Source organism: Schistosoma mansoni, assembly GCF_000237925.1.
Source record: "Schistosoma mansoni, WGS project CABG00000000 data, supercontig 0236, strain Puerto Rico, whole genome shotgun sequence".
NCBI classification, from domain to species: Eukaryota; Metazoa; Platyhelminthes; class Trematoda; order Strigeidida; family Schistosomatidae; genus Schistosoma; species Schistosoma mansoni.
Window position 1 is genome coordinate 10,625 of NW_017386100.1, and position 11,674 is coordinate 22,298.

Here is an 11,674-nt window from a genome sequence, read left to right on the forward strand (position 1 = left end):
AGGTACACCTTGGCTGACGTTTGCCAAGAAGCACGAAACCCGAGTCCAGGGTTCCCTGTTGACCACCTCCAACCACCATCTTACCTCAATAAGAGATCAGAATATATGAAACATGGAAATTGTTTTATTTATTTATATTCATCACAACGTAGTAGATTCAAATCTTATGTAGAGAAAGTTAAATAGATGTTTTCTTTGTACAATGAATGATAGTTTGATAGATTAAGTAATAAACCGTCTGGTTTTATACTAACTTTATATAAAATACATATACATTTTGAAAAGAACAACAAATAGCTTCGTGGGTTGAGATAACGCCATTGTATTTAGTGTAGTGCCATATCACATTTTATGATAATCATTTGTTGTCAAAGGGTTGTTACATGGTTACATTGAATTTAAAGTCACTTGAAACCTGCTTTTTGGATTGATTAATGACCTATATTTTGAAAATAGATTACTGTGGTAGTTGAACAAATGAAGTGGATTTTGTCTATTGAGTAATACCTAAGTAAATTAATTAATCTTAATTGACAACTTCATTCAGTTAGAGAGAGCTAAAATTATACCGATCTAATAATTGTATCAATGTTAATTACTGTGAGTTGTTGCTTTATTGTACGTCTAATTTCTTTCTTCTAAACATAAACATAATTGACTGAATACTTGCAAAATAAGTATTTACCTAGATGTAAAGTAAGTAGGACTATTCACGCTCAACCACAATCTTGATTTCGGAAAACATTCTGTCCATCACAGATATGTTCATTTCAACAGAACATAGACTGTCTTCCTTATGTGCTGCGATATTGGAAATCATTGTTGTTAACTTTCAATTGTCTTCATTCTGAAAATCTATTTCGGTTCTTACATTTCTGGTCTTTTTCTTTTTCTATTCGCGCAGATATTGCAGGTCAAAATCTTTTATTGTTTTATGATTACTTGGTGAATGTTATTCGTCAAACAGACAAGGATACATTGATATTTTACGAGAGTGTAACCTATGGAATATATTTTCCATTTGTCAATGGAATACCTGGTACTGGCATGCAACGTGTTCCTGGTCTATTACAAGATGAGATGGCCAGAAAGAAGAGTGTATTATCTTATCATTACTACTGTTGGCTATTGCAATCGACACCAGCTACAGAGCATATGCCATCATGGAAACGATATTTGTGTGATCAGGTGAGAGTTTCATTACCTGGTTTATTGTTTGTAGTGTATGTGCATTTTGAATATTTGATGATTTAATAAGAACAATAACCCACTGATATTTTGTAGCATAAGCTGACTGACTTGATTTTTGTTCGTAACTTGATAACCAGACTTGTCTGTAAAATTTTGAAATCCTTTGTCACCCTTATTAAATTATTCGATCTATATTCAGAACAACTACATTCAATTAAGTTAAATGTCGAAGGATCATTGACCGAAAGTATTTTCATAATAAAATATTGCTTACATTTTACACCATGTCCTCACATTAACCAAACAACTAAAAACTACTCAGTAGTGCGTGCTTGCAACACTACCCGAAATCAAAACTGAAGCTTCAATAGGTCTTAGCGAGTGATTTTTCAGATCAGTAGTTTGACATTCGACGATTGCTATTTTTTGATTTCCCTACTTTATATCAAACTTGAAATTTAATTACCTAGAATTTATTTACTTGGAATTGATTGAAAAACACCCATTGACTTGCTCATGTTTATCAATTACCATTAACCTAATTATTTATTTTTTCACCATGGAAATACTCTCAGTAAGCAATATGATGAATAACTTTGCAAAATTGTTAGAACTATAGTGTATTTTGTAATTGATTAAAACAAGTCAAATAAGATGAGAAATTTCTACATTCCTTCTATAAATTAGTAACATTTATGATTTATATGAATCATCGTAACTGGCAAACGTTATAGCAATGGGTGTGTCTGAAATTGGGCGTAGATGAGTAAGCAACACTGACGAATAATTCTATAAAGCCATGATAACTATGAATTCTGTCATCTTAGTATTCTTAAGATATAGTTAATTAGTCAAACTAACAGTGGAAGTGGAAATAGAAGCATTGGATTAATATGTATTTTATGTTAGATTTCAAAGTAAGAACATTTGTTTTGTAGGTTTCATTAATCTCATTTACTTATTGAAACCTATTCACAAACACCATAGGATATTGCATACAAATGTACATATGTTGTTTGTTGACAAAATCCCTAGTTTATGAATTCAAGTGGAATTCTAATCTGATTATTGCAACGACAGATACAAAGGATGTCCAAATCCATTCTGTTATTCACACCAACTTGTAAGATATTGATTGTTAAAAACAAAATTGACAAACAAATTATTTTGTTTAGTTCGAGCTCCAATTTGTGGTCTGCATATACAGAATGTATAATGTTAGACGAAGCCGTGAATATTTCATTAAAAATACAAATGATAGTTACAACTGATATGGATAAATGTTTAATGTGTCCTTAATAAATGATGAACTGATTAGGGTGAACGCATCACCGGAAAATAAACTGAACTTAATAAAAGTACTGTAGAGTAATCTAGGAACGAAAATATAAACACTATGTTTTGATATGCAAATTGTGACAACTAGTAATAGGCGCTATTCATTTCCATCATACGTAACTATAAAAAGTGTTATTCACACTAATGTAAGTCGTTTGAGTTGATTCAACGAATACGTGGATTCTGACTCAATGATGTGATGCATTCCATCATTTGTGATACACATAATCGAATAACAGTTTGCTGTTATCGTAACACATCAACTAAGAATTACAATGTTCGAATGAATTTTCTTCACAAATGAACATCAGTTACATATCTATTGTTTAGGTTCAACAATTGTGAACGCGAGAACATTGTCAATAAACTTATATGGTGAATCATATAGGCTTATGCAGGATTTCTGGTAAATGTGATATTTAGTCAGTTAGACATAATGGCCATTGCTTGACAAGATGCCACTTTTTGGTATTACTTCATTTCCATCTTATTGAACTGATAATTAGATGTTGTTTGGATTGTTAAGAAATGACTGATTTTGTGATTTGTAGAATGATCTTCTTTCCTAGAGAGTTACTTTGTAATCAAACCACAGAATTCGAAATCACTCAATTTTTCCGTACTCGGTCATGTAAGTACTTGTGAACATAAATATAATGATAATCATTTGAAGATGGAGAATACTGAACGTCTGTTGGTTTTTGCAATTCTTCATAACTAAGTCATAAATGTAATGAATGATAGGTCAATGAACAAAATGGATGATGTGTTATTGCTTTGACACTGTGTATGCGGTTTATTGTAGTCTAGTTTCATTGCGGAAATCATTCACATACTTATCAATGTTGACATTTTTATTGCTTGTGTTTAGCTTCTCTTGAATTAGGCATTCAAAAATGTGAGAAGTATAGTTCAATCCACTGGTGGTGGACGGTTTTTAACAGAATTCGGTCTGTGTCTTCCTGATGGTAATCCAGATTCAATAAATACGGTTGAATATAATGCTGTGCTGAATGCAGCAGACAGGAACTTCGAATCATGGACGTACTGGGACGGATATGAATTATTTTCTAACTTAAATGTAGAAAACATTTCCGTAGGTTTTGTAATTGATAATATCTTTTTTGAATTTATGTCAAATTTCTTATTGAAGTCATTATGTTCTGTACGGTGAAGGAATTTATAATTTTCATTCTGAACAGTGTCATCAGTATAATTAGAACAACATCAGTAAGCGAAGAATATTGTTTTCAATTAGATCGTCATCAGGCTTTACTCTACATATACATGAATGTTTATATGAAAATGTTAGACCAATCACAAGGCTATTTGAGTCAATAATAATCACAATGAAATAGAATATGTAACCAAGCCTAATAATAGTTAAAATTACAAGTTGATAGTGGGAAGGCAAGTGTACTGATAGTAGTAAGAATAGTAAAATTACAATAACAAAAGTCTTATCAATCATTAAACATAAGAAATAAGAATTCATTATATGTGAAAAAAAAGAAGTTATAATTGAAATAGTCATAGCGATTGAACTATAAATAATTCCAACGTTTCGTCCAGCTAACTTGTCTGGACTTCTTCAGGGAAATAATCAAAATCAAAATCACCAAAGAAATATGCAGTGTTTTTTGCTTAACAATCATATCATCGAAATTTCTACTACTTTTTAATTCAATCATATTTGGAAGTCGAATATTTTTGTTGTAAACAGGATAATATGAGTGAGTTGAATGAGAATCAAGTGAAAAGTTCAACATTGTAAAATAAAAGGAGACTGGATGAATTGTGTGTATGTATGTATGTGGGTTGACATTAGAATCACGGCTCGTATAATCCCCTACCACCCTTTTTTGGAAATTAAAGGATGGGAAAAAAATTTAGCAATTGGTGATTGGTGAATTTGTCTTTGAAAGTGTGTGCTCAAGTGAAAATGAACAAACATTTTGTCACCTGTAATAATTTTTTAATTGGTTGTAAATGGTGCAGCTTTGTGATCTGATTCGTTCAAATCGAACTAGAATAAAGTGTTTTTATTGGATGTAAGAATTGACATTTTTACATTCGATTATTATTTACAATAATTAACTATTTTCTCATTGTTTTGTAAAAAATTTTAACTTCGAAAAAAACAAAAACAAATCCATTTCATTACCCTGCTATACTCCTGTTAGTGAATGTAATTTCTTTTTATGAAGTACAAATGCAACTAAAGTTATCTGTTATCGTCGTGGCAAGAGTAGTAATAATAATGTGTAGATCATTGAAAGTTAATTTTTGAAAAAACTTACAGTTGTTATTAATAATTGATAATGGTGATTATTGAATTTCAAAAAAGGTAGTCAAATGTTTAATACACAATTAGTGAACACATTTTGGTTTAAGTATTCCCATAAGTTAATTTAACACATAGTTCACTCATTTAATAAACGTTATATTCGTGTAAATATATGAATAAATCATGATGTGAAGAGAAAGTGAATGGGGTATGCCGAAGTCACGCTAACCGTTAAAGATGTGTAAAGGAAACAACTTTTACGCTGTCTGAAATTAGTAATAATGTCTGAGAAAAAAGCAAACAATCTTTATAATTCAGTTATTTTGCAAACCGTTATTCTTAATACCAAATAGTTAATCATTTTAGCATTGGAAAGGGTGTCGAAAATGAACGCAATATCAAGGTTATCAAGGTTTTTTTGTAAATCCATTAAAAAGCATAAAATATGTTGACCTGTACATTATTTGTCGTTGATCACTTATTAATGATCACCGAAAATACATGTTAGTGTACTCAGTCATGTAATACGGTAATTGTATTTGTGAGGTGGACATAACACTTTTTGGCAGCTAATGTTAACAGCCAATGTTTTTCAAGTGCACAGCCTTTCAAATTAATGATCTGAATTTTTTATTTTCATTAGTAAATAACATTGTAAACGTTAATTAATTAGAAAGACTGAAATTATATTTCCAAATCCAACAGTTCCCTTTGTTAAACATACTGGACGAACAATGAAAAACTATGTACAGTTTCCGTCACAAAGACATAATAATTACTCTTAAACTGTCAAACAGTAAATCGCTGAATGTTGAAAAAATAACCTTTGACAAGCATATGTGTAATATAGGTTTAATGAAGTGTCAATGAACAAGCCTATGTCTAGTGAAATAAATTTCTATTTCAATGATATGACTTAATGTGGAATAAGGTCAATTGTATCAAGTAACCATTATGTATTTAGAATATCGTATTTCAATCTGTTAAGTTAAACTGTACATTTATTTATCAAATGTCTAAATGACATTTATCACTGTATCGAATTTTTGCAATGTAGTGATAAATCTCATATGAAACATTATTATTACATTTCGTATGTTCCATTATTATTATTATTATTACTATTATTATTATTATTACTATTATTATTATTATTATTAATGACTTGTTAGATATGTAAGTCTTCATTATACGACGTTGTTTTCTGTACGGAATCGTTTACTGAAACCTTAAATTTGAAAAACCTTAAAAGCTGTTGACAAAATTATAAAGTGATCGATAATCACTTTATTATTATTAATCTAGAAAAAGTTATTTTACATCTTCATTACTATGGAATTGTGATGAATGATCAGTGTATGTTCACTTGACCTTCTTAATACAAATTATCTTGTTGTACTAATGAACTGATCTCAGTACAATCGTCTACCTTAGCTAAGTGAAAAGAGATTGGAATGATCGTACACACCTTTGCATAAACTTTTGTTCGACAGATTAATGTTCATTATATGACGTTGTTTTCTGTACGGAATCGTTCACTGGAACCGTAAATTTGAAAAACCTGGAAAGCTGTTGGCATGGTAATAAAGTGAGCGATGATAATTATTAATCTACAGCTTAATTACTATGGAATTGTGATGACCGATCAGTGTCTGTTCACTTGACCTTAGCAATAGAAAAGATCTTGTTGTACTAGTGAACTGATCTTACTACATTTCTCTACTGTACCTAGTAACCAAATCATATGAATGTGAAATGAATTATTGATGGTTTCATGACTCCTCCTTAAAATGGAAACAAGAAATTCAAACAAAATTTAAATCAAATTGTGGGTGGCCCTGAAAAGGGCCTTTACTCGGTCTCTACACAGGTCCTTAGGTCCTGATCAATGACTCCACTATGAGTCCGTGACAGCGCCGCACATGGGACAGTTGAACCCAGGTGATACTTCTGTTGGGTCGTAGGCACAGAACGAATGAAACATAGCGTTGCATGGACAAAAAATCCAAGCACTTCCATCACCTAGTTCACTGGGCGGCTGACATAGATGGCAAATATCACACAGTCGGTCATTGTGCGCACGTTCGTCTTCTTCATTGTCTCGGTCCGTGAACTCTTCTGAGTTCATAGATATTACTTCCATCTCGTCATCATTTAAGGTAGCATCCAAATCTACGTTCTGTTGACGGTTGGTGCCTGTGGTATTTCGGACGACGGGCATTGTGATGGTAGTAGGTATTCCATCGTTAAGCAACTGATGAGAATAGTTAAGGACAGCGGTAAGCTGTTCAGCGGACATACGCCGACATAAGTTGTGAATCGATGTTAGGACGCTTGTCTGCCCGACTTGTACCTGTAACTCATTGTCAATCGTTACTGCGGTTACGAAGCTGTTGGAATGCAGCCATCTGTCACCAATGCTTTCTCTGTGAACTTCGACATTATCGTGCGAACAATATGCCAAGATGTGACGACATACGACTCTGTGCTCTACATAAAAGAAACAGGAACAACTAATAGGATTTTTGGAGACTGTGTAAGTTCCTGTAGTATCAACGGCCGTGAAAAACTCCCCCGACAATACGTAGTCAGTAACAGGAATGCGCATGTGCCGCTTAAGCAGTTTACATGCAGCAGGTGTAAGTGTTTCCTGAAGACGACGTAGGTGAGGCTCGCGACCCAGCACAGCCCTGCTACGGCATTCAGTGGAGTACTTTTGAACTCGAGCTTCTATCCAATATCCAGTGCGAAGCAGAACACTAAATATCGATCTGAACACGGGTGTTTTTCTGTTCAGCTTATGCAACTTTAAAATTCGATGGGTCGTCTCAACGAAATTTGTATTGCTTTGATCTAGATTGATCTGGTCTGCTGTAGCGAAGAAGTACAACAGACTATGATCTGCATCCAATTGATAATCACAAAGGCCACCAAGTGACGTGATGTGATTTTTCAACTTACCGTAATCACCTACAGTTAATAGTATAAATATGCACATTGCTTACCAGGAAGGTTGGCCTGTGAGAACACTTTGTAACGCATATTGAAAACATCTTGAGCTGTAAGACGTTTCCCATATGATTGGTAAGCGTAGTGTATCACATTGAATGCTGATGTTCCAGATATCAGCAGTGGCTTCACTGATTCAAATTCCGCTCCCGTTAATCGGCGCATCCATGTGTTACAGTCGTACCTCAGGGAATTGCACTCGTGATTGTGATGCACATTCCCACGAACAACAGTCCAATAACCTTCAAGAAACTTACAAAAGATGAAGGCCGGACATTGTGTGTCCATTGAAGTCCTCAATGAACAATATAATAACACTAATCAATTTACCTCCTTCGTCTAATCGGCTGCGAAGAAACGCTTGGTGTTTTATAGCTCTTTCTCCAACATACAAATTTAATATACGGCTTCCGATCTCCATGGAAATTAGAATCTCTCACCGCATAATGGCAGTACGTTGCTATTTCATAAGTTCTAATGGCGCTCTTTAACGCTTCCAGTGATGGAAACGCTACCAGATACAATGTATTCAAAAATACATTTTCCGTTTCTGTGACTACGTGAGGAACAACAGAGCCTCTAATTTGCACGTTACTGACGTCCATATTGTGAAGAAAATTATCTATATCCATAAGTACAGAGCTTTTATACGAATTTCAAGAATTACATAACCAATTACAACGCATTTACAACTAGGAATTTCATTGGACGAAAGGGATTGAAAAAAATTGGAAAATGGGATGAAAATTTTTTGATTAAGGGGGACAAAAAAAAATTATTAAAAAAAAATTGAAGTGATCCTAATGTTATTCCAGAGTAGTCATCACATTGTTTTTGTGTACTTTATTTATTTTCTTACCTTAACCTGTCTAGTTGACCTTTTAATTTTCATATAAAAATGTCTTAACAAGTATATGTGTGATCAGATTGTTCGAAATGTATTGCGCTAATACATCACATAATTCTGATAAACTTCGTCTTCTCATTGCATTATCGAAACTCATAAATATATATGGATTTTCAACACACACACACGCACACTTGTTTTCCCTGTGTGCTTGCTGTATGTACGCTTGTGGATTTTTACCGAACTTCAACAATAAACTATCTCAACAACTGGTGTTCAGGCTTTTGAATAATCTCGAGTAAACCCGTAATTTTACTAGGAGATTTAGCCTGCAGTAAATAATCAGTTAGCTGGATATTATTTATTTATTGGAGTCGGATATAGAGGAATTAATCCTCTACAAAATTGGTGAGCCGGATTTTGAACACGCATCATTCTTCAACAAAGTTGGTGAGCAGCATTTTGAACACGCGCCAATATTCTACAAAGTTTGTGATCCGCTTTTTCAACGCGCACCATCTCTCTACAAATCTGCTGGACATTCTCTAATCATATCATAAAGAATTTCACATTGGAGTTACAGTTACAATTATTAACAATTCATTGACAGTCATAATTTATTTACTCATAACATTGTTCCTTTGGAATGATATCGATAAATTCACATATTTGTACCCAAAGTGACAGTTTTTTTATTCGGTGAGTCCCTCATATATATTTCTTGTTGTTATTGGTTATTTCTTCATATTGTATATCTCAATCCACAGCTTATTATTATTACTGCAGATATTATTTCTTTGTATCATGTCACTCGATAATTCGCTTAGCCTTTCATATAAGTCTATTTCCGTGGGTGCCACCTCTGTACCTTTACATGTTTTTAATCCTCGAAAGGCAGGACTCTGGTTTGCACGCTTAGAAAGCTTGTTTGTTACAAACAAAATAACAAGCCAGATCACGAAATTTAGTTACGCAAATTCGTTGCTGCCGGATGACGTTATTGAGCAAGTGCCTGACGTCATTTTTAAACCGGATCCTGACTCGCCATATGATTTCCTAAAAAGAGAGGTCATACGTGTCACATCTCTCTCTGACCAGCAGACTATCGATCAACTTTTAGCCAATGTAGAGCTAGGTGATAACACACCTTCCCAATTAAAACGTCATATGACAAGTGTTTTAGGGAATCGTATAGTTGATAAACGTCTATTATATCAGTTGTGGCTCAGACGCCTTCCGCAAAACATACAGCAGATACTCGCAATTGGAGACGAGGATGTCGATTTTGATAGGCTGGCAGACATAGCCGATCGAATTTACGAGATGACCAGGACTCACTCGGTATCACACGTACAAATAAACTCACCTGACTACATACTGAAACTAAGAGCCGCGAATAGATCCGAGATCAAGACATACGGCAAATAACATTTGCAATTGCATTTCGGTCCCAAATCCAACTTCTCATGGAATTTCATCATAGCTGATGTTCTTGTTCCCATAATCGGTGTTGATTTCCTGCAATCACATGAAATACTCGTAGACGTTAGAAACCGGAAACTGGTACTTGCCGATCACAGCAGCGTAATCAAAGGAATTCTATCTAATGAGAAGTCTATACATTTATTGGTCAAACCTCATCGCGAGAATGACAAGTACGTCAATTTACTTAAACAGTTCCCAGACTTATTAAGACCGTGTTTCAAACGTGACAAGCTGACACATACTGTCGTACATCACATTAAGACAGAGGGACCACCAGTATTTGCACGTCCAAGACGCCTTGACCCCTCTCGTCTGGCTCTCGCAAAGAATGAGTTCAACAAAATGATAGAGTTGGGTATCATACGCCCCTCCAATAGTCCATGGGCATCACCACTACATATGGTACCTAAGAAAAACTCTTCTGAAGTTAGACCTTGTGGCGATTACAGAGCTCTTAACAGCAGGACTGTACCAGATAGATATCCGCTTCCACACTTACATGACTTTACTCACAGTCTATCTGATGCAACGATTTTTTCAAAAGTTGATATCGTCCGTGCCTACCATCACATCCCAATTCACCCGGATGATGTTCCTAAAACAGTCATCACTACCCCATTTGGGTTATACGAATTCGTTCGCATGCGTTTTGGATTGAAGAATGCTGCACAAAGTTTCCAACGTTTTATTGATCAAGTCGTACGTGGCTTACCGTTTGTATACGTCTACATAGATGACTTACTTATCGCCAGCAAAGACGAAAACGAACATCTAACTCATCTAAAATTGATTTTTGAGAAGATAAACGAGTATGGGTTAACAGTCAATCTCGACAAGTGTGAGTTTGGAAAGCAATCCCTCACCTATTTAGGCCACTTACTCGACAATGAAGGTATCAGACCGGTTCCTGAGGAAACACAAATCATTAAAAATTACCCCTTACCTGAATCCTTCAAGAAACAACGACGTTTCTTTGGAATGATCAACTTTTATCGACGTTTTATCCCGAAATGTGCTGACATAGCAAAACCGCTAACGGATTTATTAAGGGGACGCGCCAAATCACTAATGATGACACCGCAAGCAATTCAAGCCTTCGAACAGTTGAAGAACGCATTAAGCACTGAGGCATTGCTGGTCCCACGGAAGGTTAACGCACCTTTAGCAGTAATGACCAACGCCTCTAATGTAGCGGTAGGTGCTGTACTTCAACAACGCGTCAATCAACAATGGCAACCCCTAGCATTTTTCTCAAAAAAGCTAAATGCGACGCAAACAAAATATAGCACATTCGGTAGAGAACTATTGGCCGTCTATTTAGCCATCAAACACTTCCGGTATATGTCAGAAGGCAATTGTTTTACAATATTTACTGATCACAAGCCGCTAACTAAATCCTTGATGCAAAACCATGATAAATACAGTCCACGTGAAATTCGTCAACTAGAATTGATTTCGCAATTTGCAGCTGACGTACGCTATATAAAAGGCATGGAAAACGATGCAGCAGATGCGCT